This window comes from Bubalus bubalis, chromosome 3 (assembly GCF_019923935.1).
Source record: "Bubalus bubalis isolate 160015118507 breed Murrah chromosome 3, NDDB_SH_1, whole genome shotgun sequence".
In the NCBI taxonomy this organism is placed as follows: Eukaryota; Metazoa; Chordata; class Mammalia; order Artiodactyla; family Bovidae; genus Bubalus; species Bubalus bubalis.
The window spans coordinates 97,416,497-97,428,673 of NC_059159.1; the positions used below are offsets into that span (position 1 = coordinate 97,416,497).

A 12,177-nucleotide genomic window follows, 5' to 3' on the forward strand; every position below is an offset into this window, starting at 1 on the left:
GTGCTGTGTTTATTAATTTATCTATTCAATGAATACTTACTGTGCCAACATGTTCTTAATGGCAAACACTGTATAGAAAAATAAAGTTATACAACACAGCCCTTTTCCTCAAAGAGCTCAGTCTAATAAGAATAATCGTTGTTGAAGTGGTAGTCACGTGTCCAACTCTTTGCAACCCCATGGACTGTAGCCTGCCAGGCTCCTCTGCCCATGGGATTCTCCAGGCAAGAATACGGATTGGGTTGCCATTTCCTTCTCCAGGGTCTTCCCAACCCAAGGATTGAGCCCAGATTTACCTCATTGAGGGCAGATTTTTTACTATCTGAGCCACCAGGGAAGCCAAATGAAAGTGAAAGTCGCTCAGTCTTGTCTGACTTTTTGCAACCCCATGGACTAGTTCTTGAGGCCAGATCGCTGGAGTGGGTAGCTTTTTCCCTTCTCTAGCGGATCTTCCCAACCCAGGAATCAAATGGGGGTGTCTCCTGCATTGCAGGCGGATTCTTTACCAACTGAGCTATCAGGAATGCCCTAGTTGTTTAGTCGCTAAGTCGTGTCCTATGCTTTATGATGGACCGTAGCCCACATGGACCGTAGCCCACCAGGCAGCTCTGTCCATGGGAATTCCCAGGTAAGAACACTGGCGTGGGTTGCCATTTTCTTCTCCAGGGGTTCTTCCGGACCCAAAGATCGAACTTACGGCTCCTGACTTGGCAGGTGAATTCTTTACCTCTGAGCTACCAGGGAAGCCCAATAAGGGTAGAGAGGGAAGTAAAAATATGCTTGCCCTAAGTATGTATTGAAGTGTTCTGAGGAAATTTTGTTTTTATTTTACTTTAAATGTTTTAAAAATATATTTATCTATTTGGTTGTGTCAGGTCTTAGTTGCAGCACGTAGGATCTTGGTCCTGGCACGCAGGATTATTCTTTGCCAGTGCACAGGCTTCTTTCAAATTGTGGTGCAGAGTGTGCAGGCTCAGTAGTTGCCCCCCAGGGGCTTAGTTGTTCAGAGGCATGTGATATCTTAGTTCCCTGTGAAGTGAAAATGAAGTCACTCAGTTGTGTCCAACTCTTCGCAACCCCTTGGCCTGTAGCCTACCAGGCTCCTCTTTCCATGGGATTCTCCAGGCAAGAGTACTGGACTGGGTTGCCATTTCCTTCGACAGAGAATCTTCTCAACCCAGGGATCAAACCCGAGTCTCCCGCATTGCGGGCAGACGCTTTAACCTCTGAGCCACCAGGGAAGCAACCCCTGACCAGGGATCAAATCTTGCCTTGGAAGGCAGATTCTTAACTGCTGGACCACCAGGGAAGTTTCCTCAAGAGATTTTGAATAGATATCAGAGTCTCCATGGAGAAGAACCCAGCCTAGGAAGTTTATTCTGTAATTAACAGAGTAAAAAGAGAAACACTAGGCTGGAAGAAGCACAATCTGGAATCAAGATTGCCAGGAGAAATAGCGATAACCTCAGATATGCAAATGACACCACCCTTATGGCAGAAAGTGAAGAGGAACTAAAAAGCCTCTTGATGAAAGTGAAAGAGAGTAAAACAGTTGGCTTAAACTCAACATTCAGAAAACGAAGATCATGGCATCTGGTCCCATCACTTCATGGGAAATTGATGGGGAAACAGTGGCAGACTTTATTTTTTGGGGGCTCCAAAAATCACTGCAGATGGTGACTGCAGCCATGAAATTAAAAGACGCTTACTCCTTGGAAGGAAAGTTATGGCCAACCTAGATAGCATATTCAAAAGCAGAGACATTACTTTGCCAACAAAGTCCATCTAGTCAAGGCTATGGTTTTTCCAGTGGTCATGTATGGATGTAAGAGTTGGACTGTGAAGAAAGCTGAGTGCCGAAGAATTGATGCTCTTGAACTATGGGTAGAAGACTCTTGATAGGCCATTGGACTGCAAGGAGATCCAGCCAGTCCATTCTAAAGATCAGTCCTGGGTGTTCATTGGAAGGAATGATGCTAAAGCTGAACCTCAATACTTTGGCCACCTGATGCAAAGAGTTGACTCATTGGAAAAGACTCTGATGTTGGGAAGGATTGGGGGCAGGAGGAGAAGAGAACGACAGAGGATGAGATGGCTGGATGGCATCACTGACTCGATGGACATGGGTTTGAGTAAACTCCTGGAGTTGGTGATTCACAGGGAGGCCTGGCGTGCTGCGTTTCATGGGGTTGCAAAGTGTCAGACACGACTGAGCGACAGAACTGAACTGAACTGAACTGAAGTAGATCTAGGTTCAGAGACCAAGTATAGGTTTATTAAAATGGGTCACTTTGAAATAGATATCGAAATGGCTTTTTTTTTTTTTTTTTCCTAAGCCTAGTGACCTTCTTGGCTATAGAGTCAAAATACCAATTAGTGAAAGGGATACAAAATTAAACACTACTTGTGTTACTAAATCAAACTTGGTTCTACTTGTAGGCGTGTAGTATAGCTAATCTACCGACACTGGCTTATGATAAAGGAAAATGCAACATTAATTGTAAGGTACCAAACAAAGAGTCCTGGCACCTGATGCTCAAAAGATCTTAACACCCTAATAGACTTAAGTGAAAGGTTTTTAAAAACAGGATGCGGGAGAGGGTTGTGGAGTGTATGATTAGCGTGTGGTCATTCTTCTAGTTGGTTGATGGTAAGGTAATTGAGAGTTATGATCAACCTTCTGGGGTCTACATGCTTGTACTCAGAATATAATTAATTTCATCCACCTGGATGGGATTTCAGTATCTGCTAAATAGTTGAAAGATCATGTCTCAGAATATTATTTGTATCTCTTGAGATAAAATTAAAATTCCTTGACTTTGTTTAATGGCTAAACTGTTATTTTGTCTTGCATGACTATTTTCGTTGTTTCTGTGTATTCTCACTTCTCTGATTAAGTTTATTCTTTTGAACTAGGAGAGGCCACAGTTTTTTTCCACAAAAGAGAGGCAGATGGAGGACATGGGGGTGGGGAGAATGGTGTCTATCTAGATTATATTTGCTAAGTAAATTTTATTCACTATTTGTGTGAGTCTGTAGGCAACTTCTTTAATAGCAAAGGAGAAATATTTTTTTGTAAACATTTTGGCATCATTCAATGTAGGCCACCTGTGCATACTTCTGTGAGAAAATAAAATGCTTTTAATTGGTGGTTTTATGTTTAAATACCTCTGGAGGCCTAAACTGTTTAAAAATAATACATTGAGGTTATGTAGTCAATACAGAGCTGTTGTATTACAGATTGTATGAAATAAAACAAGAGAAAAATACGCCCTAATATATAGAACAGAGATAATGAGGATGCCATCTCCATTTGTTCTTCAAATTAAAAACATTTGGAAAGCCTGTTTTTTAGCTGCCTGTAGTGAAAGCTGCTTTATAACATAATCGAAAGCATATTATCCCAGGGGTCATTATTTCTAACGTCCTATGATATGGACAAATCTATTTATAGAGCAAACAACGTGTGCTGTTCCTCTTTACAAACATCAAAGCAATTTTGGAGGTATATGGAAAGTTTGTGATCACCTCTCAATTTTTGGTTGGCCCCTTTAGATGAATGTATTTGCCATAGCTAGATAACTAGAAAATTGTCCAAGATCATAAAAATAAAAAATAAGAGATCCTTTTTCCAAGGGACATATTTTCACATCAGTATATCTTTTCTTAATTCAAGGTGAAAAGATTACAGCTGAGCTGCAAACCCCCACAGACTACCTAACCTGTGGCTCATATTCCCATGTCCCAGGCATGTACTCTCCATAGATAAAGAATACAGATTCTTTCTTTCTGTGTCTGGAAAGTTAGGTTTAGAATGAGAAAGGCGAATAGGAAGCTAAAGCCATTTTATAAGTAATTCAGACAAGGTCAGTCTCTTTCCAGTTGCCATCAAAATATCTACCAATTTGTAATAAATATTGTTTAAAAAAATAAACCATGTTAGTGTGTGTATTCTTTTTTCTGGTAAGTGTAACTGTTTACTAGGCTTACTGGACTTTTCTAAGTTACCCTGCAGCATTAGTTTTGAGTTTCTTTTTGGGCTAGGTTGCATTATGCTCTCCACCACTTCCCAAAGATGCCTAAGCCTTAATTCTAGAACTTATGGATATAATCTTAAAGCAAAAAAGAAATCTTGCAGCTGTGATTAATTGAGGCTCTAATGATGGGGCAGTTACCCTGAATCATACAGGTGGGCTCATGTAATTACCAGGAACCTTGTAGGAAGGAGCCAGAAGGGGCAAAGTTAGTAGTAGGAGATGGGAGGAAAGAAGCAGGAGGGAGGTGAAGCAAGGACCAGGCCATGGGTCAAAGGGTGCCTTCTGACTCTAGATGCTGAAAAAGGCAAAGAAGTGGCTGTTTCTTCAGAGTCTCCAAGAGGTATCAGCTCTGCTGACACCGTGGCTTCGACACACCGTGACTGACTTTGGATTTCTAACCTCCAACTGTCAGGTAGTAAAACTGCTTCCTTGCAAGTCACAAAGTCTATGGTAGTTTGTTACAGCAGTAATAAAAAAGTAATAATCTAGTTGTAGCATAATTAGTTACTCAAATAATGGAGATTAAATGAAGTAAAAGAATGTATTTAATTTCAAATGCTAACCTAAAAATGTAGCATGGGAAAAGTAGGAGTTTTCACCCTAGCCCAACTCTAACTATCCTGCTGCTGCTGCTAAGTCGCTTCAGTCGTGTCCAACTCTGTGTGACCACAGGCTCCTCCGTCCCTGAGATTCTCCAGGCAAGAACACTGGAGTGGGTTGCCATTTCCTTCTCCAATGCATGAAAGTGAAAAGTGAAAGTGAAGTCGCTCAGTCATGTCCAACTCTTCGACACCCCATGGACTGCAGCCTACCAGGCTCCTCCGTCCATGGGATTTTCCAGGCAAGAGTACTGGAGTGGGGTGCCACTGCTTTCTCCGGTAACTATACTAATGGTTACTCAAACCAGATACAGAAACGTCCAACCTCTTGTTAACTTTAAAGTTGAGGGGGCAAGTTTTCACTTTTTTCAAGAAATGTGAGGAAAAAATGTGCACATTCAACACTGAATGTCTGCTGGTTAGCATGGTACAAATAAATTGGGGAACCTCCTGATAATTTAAACACATGATTATTTTCTCTGTGGAGCCGGTCATGATTTGGGCATTTTTGACTGATCAAGTCCACATAATCGCGTAGCATAGGATGTGCTTCTGCCTATTGGCAAGTGTTATCATTGTGACTTGAACTCCTGGAAGAAATAGAGTTAATTCAGATGTAACAGACTTCTAGTTTGAGAAGTTCACTAGACTTCTTAAAATTTTCATTATGGTGCTAGTTTTGTTACTAAAGGGAAGTTCTTATATAAGTTACTAAAAACACTTGTAAAGGTGGTGTGACTTACGAAGCACTGTTTTTGGTTAATATGAATTATCATCTGTGAATGTGTGATCCATCCCCAATTTGCTCTAAAAACACTTAAGTTTTAATCGTGTCTACAATTCAAGTAAAGAGTGTGATATAGGATAGAAACTACATGCAAATGAAGCGGATTCTCTGTGAATCATGATGGCAGCTGGGTGGTGCTGTTTGTACCAGTGCACGGGTTCTTATCTAAGCATGTGAAATGCTCTTCCTTTTAAACATGCTAGAAATCAGTTTCTCTTGACTTTATACAGGATCCAACGCAAAATAATTAAATGCTATGCCATAACATACTGCCGGGAGCCGGCATATTGCATATTGAGTGCATATTGCATATTGAGTGCAGCACTTTCCAAAGCATCATCTTTCAGGATCTGGAATAGCTCAACTGGAATTCTATCACTGCTGGGAGCCAGCGTGAGGCACTCCGCCCATGACAAAGGTCATGAGGAAGGAGGCTCGGCATACGCAAAGGTGGGATCGAGCCTCAGGAGTCCCCCTGGAAATTCTCGAGCATCTACCCCCGAAACCAGAGTCTGCCTACTTTCTGCTTTGTGCTTTCACCTACACCTCTGACTTTACGGGGGGCTGTCCCCCACTACCTCTCTCTGAAAAGAGAGTTAGCTTACAGCTCCAGTTAATAATTCCTGGATGTGACAGTGTTTCAACCTACAAACTCCTTTGGAAATCCTCTAGCCTGCCTGAGTGGGTTTTTCCGGCCACATGTGATTGTTCAGAGCCTCCCAACTGTGAGAGGCAGGAGATGTTCTAAACTGCCTAAACACAGATTCCTTTGAGTAGTTAAAAGATTGATTAGAAATTGTATTGGTGAAGGGTTTTTCACTTGTTGGGCCAATGTTTGCTGCTAAGTCTCCATACTCCTTACCTACTGTGTCCTTGGCAGTGTATTGATTGATATAATGGGTGTATAGAAATGTAAAATGCCGCTTTGTCCAATGCTTTTCGGAAGGCTGGCGCCTGACTTTGGAATAATCACCTTTAGAGAAAAATAAGTTTCTTAAAATGTTAACAGGCCTCCGGGCAAGAAGATGATGTCAATCACCTGAACTTTTGCATATGATAAGTTTGAAAGCCTGGCTTCGATTAGGACCAAGAACTGCTGTCCTTGCATGACTCCACCCCTTCCCCCATTATCCTCTATGCATACCTTAAGGTATAAAAACTACTTTGGAAAATAAAGTGCGGGCCTTGTTCACTGAAACTTGGTCTCCCCACGTCACTCTCTCTCCCAAATTCCAGCTGAGTGTCCATCTGGAGCGCGGATGTCCTCTGCGACCATTTATTTGCCTGGGCTTCTAAGACCCACTCGAGAAGGTGTCTAAGGTGGGGCACCTTCCGCTATTCGAGAGGGCGCCTGTGGCCTCCGTGGTCAGAGCTAACCTGGTGTCACGGGTTATATTGATTTTCCGCGTAAACCAAGCCACTCAGCTTCTTTTCTCCACTGAATTTTCCTACTGAGCTATCCTTATTTCAGCCGCTTTTCTCCACTGAATTTCCTCACTGAGCTATCCTCATTCTATTACTCTTTGAATCTTTGATGAATAAATAAATATAAATAGGTCGCCGACGCCGTCCCCGCTTCGAATACCCTGGATCAGCCGGGGCTGGACCCCGGCAACATACTTTGTCAGTTTCTAAAGGTGAGTTTATCAGAAGTTTTGGACAGTTGCTTCAAAAATTAGTGGAAAATTCAAAATATATACAGAAACAGATAATATTCCAGTGTTCCATCATCAATGGCCATCTACTTATGGCCTATTTTGTGTCATGTCATCTATTATCCCCTTCTTTCCAACTACTCTCAACCTGCTAGTTTGCTGGTTTATACTCCAGCTTTTATCATCGTAATAGCTTCAGAGCTCTTCAGCTGATTCTGATAATTAGCTTTTAAAAATTACCTTCTTAAAGAAACTTTAGTCTGCTCTTTTTCTTAGCTTTTTTTCAGTTATTTTGTTAACCACATAATTGTTTTCCATATTATTGTTTGATTTCTCTTTTTTAATACTGAATATGTAAAACAAAAATCCTTTAGAGAGAACCTACAATAGATTTTCTATCTGCATAGGTTGATAGCTCTTGAGAGAGTCATCTTTTCTACTAAACTGTTGCGATTTTTCAGTTCTAATGAGGTGGATGAAACTGGAGCCTATTATACAGAGTGAAGTAAGCCAGAAAGAAAAACACCAATACAGTGTACTAACGCATATATATGGAATTTAGAAAGATGGTAACAATAACCCTGTATACGAGACAGCAAAAGAGACACTGATGTATAGAACAGTCTTATGGACTCAGGGAGAGGGTGAGAAGATTTGGGAGAATGGCATTGAAACATGTATACTATCATGTATGAAACGAGTCGCCAGTCCAGGTTCGATGCACGATACTGGATGCTTGGGGCTAGTGCACTGGGACAACCCAGAGGGATGGAATGGGGAGGGAGGAGGGAGGAGGGTTCAGGATGGCGAACACATGTATATCTGTGGCGGATTCATTTTGATATTTGGCAAAACTAATACAATTATGTAAAGTTTAAAAATAAAATAAAATTTAGAAATCAAAAAAATAAATAAATAAAATGGACATCTATTTTTAAACACTTAAGAATAACTTAAGAGCAACAAGGTTGGATTTAAAATTTAAATTTAGAACAGTGTATTAATTTCCAGTTTCTTAAAGTAGTAGATTATCTAAATCAGAACCATGTCCACTGTGACATTCCAGGGCAACTGCTCAATTCAGGAGTTCCTGTGGTCCAAGGCAATGTAAAGACTGTGATCTTGATAATTCAGAAGCTCTAATCCAGTTTGTCTAAACCTAGGTGTTAGATCTGGTAGGGAGCTCTATAGAGGACTAACAGAAGGACTCAGACAAGTCTGGAAATGTTCTTCCCTTAAGTTCTCAGTAACTACCCAAACAGAAACCCAGACAAATCCTGTAGTACAGACTTCTGGGCTGTCTGTCATGTGTAGAGGGAAAGGAACAGATTTTTTTTTTTCCCCTACTAGGTACAAGCCTGCTGCTCTTAAAGTTGTGTCTGAAGTATGTAGCCTTCTCCACATGAGGTAATTCAACTACCAGAGTAATCCTCTTATCTTTGGAGACTTTCTGCCTAAAATGATTTGATGGCTTTTAATTACCATGAAAATAAAACCTAATATTTTTAAATCAGCTTTATAAATCCTGTATAACCAGGGTGTACTTCTCTTAACCTCCCTTGAATATTTAGGTACTACCCAACCGGACTGCTTCCTGCCTCTGAAATACAAATGGTCTTTTCTCCTCCTTAAACCTCTTATGTCTTATTGTCCCCATGTGGCCCTTTTTTTTCTGTCATCCAAGATATGATAGTCCTGATGCGTTTTGAATCATAAAGGAGTGGGCAATGAGAAAACACACTTAGCAAGCTGGAGGAAGGAGTTGAAATGCTTGACAGAGGCTGAGGATAAATGTGTATGTGTTCCTCCTTCCTGCTACAGCTTTCTGTTAACCCCCACCTCAGCTCGATTTTGCTGTTTCTTTTCTCCTTTCTCTCACTGTCATGCCAAACTGTGAGAAAAGGCTGAGATAATGGGCCCTGTGATTATATGTTTTGTTACTTGTTATGTGACTTTTTTGTTGGATAGAAACTGTCCCCTGCTTTTGTCTCCTTGGGAATCCTAATTTTCTTTTGGAAATAAGTCTTATAATGTGGTGAGGTATTTGCCCCTCTTTCCATTCTAAAAACAAAAAACAAAATAAAGTCATCTTCATCTCTTCTGTGCTTTCTGGCTTCTGAACTCCGTTCTCCAGACCATCATTTTAGGACCTTTGACTAGCTGTTCTGCGTTTTGACATTTAACTATTTGCTGTCAGTTCAAATAGTTTGTCCTCACGTATCATGTTTTCTTACTTGTTGGCCATAGAATATATAATTTTCTAATAATAAAAAAATTTCTATTATTTCTAATAATATTAGAGATTTTCTAATCTTACTGCAAAATGAAGTTGTAGTAATTGCCCTCTTGAATGAGGCTACTGGAAATCACCATCACCTTTAATCATATATCTAATTTCACTGAAAGTTGATGCTGCTGCTGCTAAGTCGCCTCAATCGTGTCCGACTCTGTGCGACCCCATAGACGGCAGCCCATCAGGCTCCCCCGTCCCTGGGATTCTCCAGGCAAGAACACTGGAGTGGGTTGCCATTTCCTTCTCCAGTGCATGAAAGTGAAAAGTGAAAGTGAAGTCGCTCAGTCGTGTCCGGTTCTTTGCAACCCCATGAACTGTAGCCCACCAGGCTCCTCCGTCTATGGGATTTTCCAGCCAAGAGTACTGGAGTGGGGTGCCATTGCCTTCTACAGAAAGTTGATGAGTGGCCTTTAAATGTCCTGACTTGGCACTTGTTCATGCAGTCAGTCCTCACAATCATGCATTCATCATTTTATTGAAGGATAGCAGGTTGCCTCATAAAATCTTTAAGATTTAAAATTGTGCTTCTACTTAGTGTAAAATCCTTAACTCTTTATGTGTATAACTATTCTCATAAGCATTAGAGAAAACTTTTCTCACTATTCTAATTGGGATTTTTGCACAGAAGATTCTCTAATATGATATAAAATTCTAAAATTCTGTGCAAGATTAAAAAAAGTATCAGTTTATTTCAAGCATAGTTTCCATCTCTTGCCATTTTTCAGGCATGGTGTGCATAAAACAATATTAGTTAACAATGCTGAGTTACCTTTCAACTTCTTGCATTCCTTCAAGCTGTGGATATTGATCATTTTTAATTTTTAAATAACAAAAGTGAGATCACATGGGCAATCAAAGCTACCTAATGGCATTAAAAGAGTTAACACTTCTAAAATCTTTTCCAATCCTGTTAAACTTTGAGTTATGTGTGACTTTAGCAAAGTCCATGAATTTCAGGTTCCTCATCTAAATAATCATCTTTTAGGATCACTATGGGTTACATGATGCAGCATGTAGAATTATGGGGCTTACATTCTTAGACATAATTGTCTCATGCTATTCCTTCCCTCTCTTAACCTCTGCCCTGTATGATCTTCAGCATCTTAAGAAAAAGGATTGTTACAGTTTAGTGAACAGGTTATTTTAAAACAGGGTGGGAAGAAACTTACAGATCTAGACACTCCTTTATCTTCTGCGCCTGGGTTCAACTTGGCTTACCTTCTAATTGGTAAGGACTCTTATTTATATCATGTTACTGCTATACTACTACTAATGATAATGATCACTGTTAACACTCACTGCAGTGCATGTAATCCTTACAAGCTGAGAGTCAATATTTATATCTACAATGTACATATGGTAAAACCAAGGGAAAGGATGCTGCTGCTGCTGCTGCTGCTAAGTCGCTTCAGTCGTGTCCGACTCTGTGCGACCCCATGGACGGCAGCCCACCGGGTTCCCCCGTCCCTGGGATTCTCCAGGCAAGAACACTGGAGTGGGTTGCCATTTCCTTCTCCAATGCATGAAAGTGAAAAGTGAAAGTGAAGCCGCTTAGTCGTGTCCCACTCTTAGCGACCCCATGGACTGCAGCCTACCAGGCTCCTCCGTCCATGGGATTTTCCAGGCAAGAGTACTGGAGTCGGGTGCCATTGCCTTCTCCAGGATGCTGAGAGTTGCCCAAAGTGTCCAAATAAGCTCCCAGGTGGTCTGACTATGAATGTGACACTGAAAGGTTACCTCTCCCTGTCCCTCGTATTTTCTCTCCGCAGCATAGCATAGGGAAGAGCTTGTCTTTGGAGGCCTGCTGTCTGGGGTTAAATCCTGGTGGTGGTCTCCAGTGTGTGAGCTTGAGACTCTAAACTTTTCTGTGACTCAATTTATGATCTGTAAAATGAGTAGCATTTATAAGACCTTACTGAAGAAGTATATTTAAGTGCTTTGTCAATGGTTGGCACAAGAAAAATGATGAATAAGTTAGCTATTTCTGCCAATGGTTAGAAACACCCATTGTCTTTTCTTCTCTGCTTTGAGGCTCTCTTGAAAGCATTCATGTAAATTTTCTTTCTTTTTTTTTTTTCGAAGTAAGACTTTTTTTTCCTTCCGTGATCCTTAGAAGCAGTTAGTTACCACTAACCAGTAGGAGTCTGCAACCCAAGATGACCATAATACAGGACTTCCTCTTAAACTCCCTTGGTCCCATTCATGACTTACCTAAAAGTATGTAACGCCCAGCCTGACTACACTATATTAAAGTGAATTCAGATAACGAACAGGACTTTTTTTTTTTTTTAGAGGACACTGTTTTAATGGCTCTAGCTTTTATGGAGAAGAATTTATTTAGCCCTTTTAAAGCTCTAAAATGGAAGCTAGATCTTTTTCCTCCTAAGGCCTTTCCTCACTGACATAACAAAGGCCTGCCCTAGAAACGATTCTAATAAAAATTATGTTTGAAAGAATGGAATGACTTAACAAAACATCTAGCAAAAGTTGATTAGAATATTTCCTGATATTTTGGATATGCCAAAAAGAGAATAAACTGTGGAAAATTCTGAAAAAGATGGGAATACCAGACCACCTGACCTGCCTCTTGAGAAATCTGTATGCAGGTTAGGAAGCAACAGTTAGAACTGGACATGGAACAACAGACTTGTTACAAATAGGAAAAGGAGTACGTCGAGGCTGTATAATGTCACCCTGCTTATTTAACTTATATGCAGAGTACATCATGAGAAACACTGGGCTGGAGGCAGCACAAGCTGGAATCAAAATTGCTGGGAGAAATATCAATAACCTCAGAGGATATGGC

General features: G+C 40.6%; 2 long non-coding RNA genes across 2 annotated transcripts in view; both read left to right on the top strand.

Moving 5' to 3' along the window:
* Positions 1–4,223: 4,223 nt before the first annotated feature.
* LOC123332814 overlaps positions 4,224–12,177 on the top strand; it is a 419,771-nt gene continuing 411,817 nt past the window's right edge. The window contains exon 1 of the long non-coding RNA XR_006549871.2: positions 4,224–4,449. This is a non-coding gene — a long non-coding RNA (uncharacterized LOC123332814). The remainder of the gene's footprint in view (positions 4,450–12,177) is intronic.
* Positions 6,936–9,179, top strand: LOC123465593. The gene is made up of 2 exons (XR_006640862.1): positions 6,936–7,060; positions 8,429–9,179. It is a non-coding gene; the product is annotated as an uncharacterized LOC123465593 (long non-coding RNA).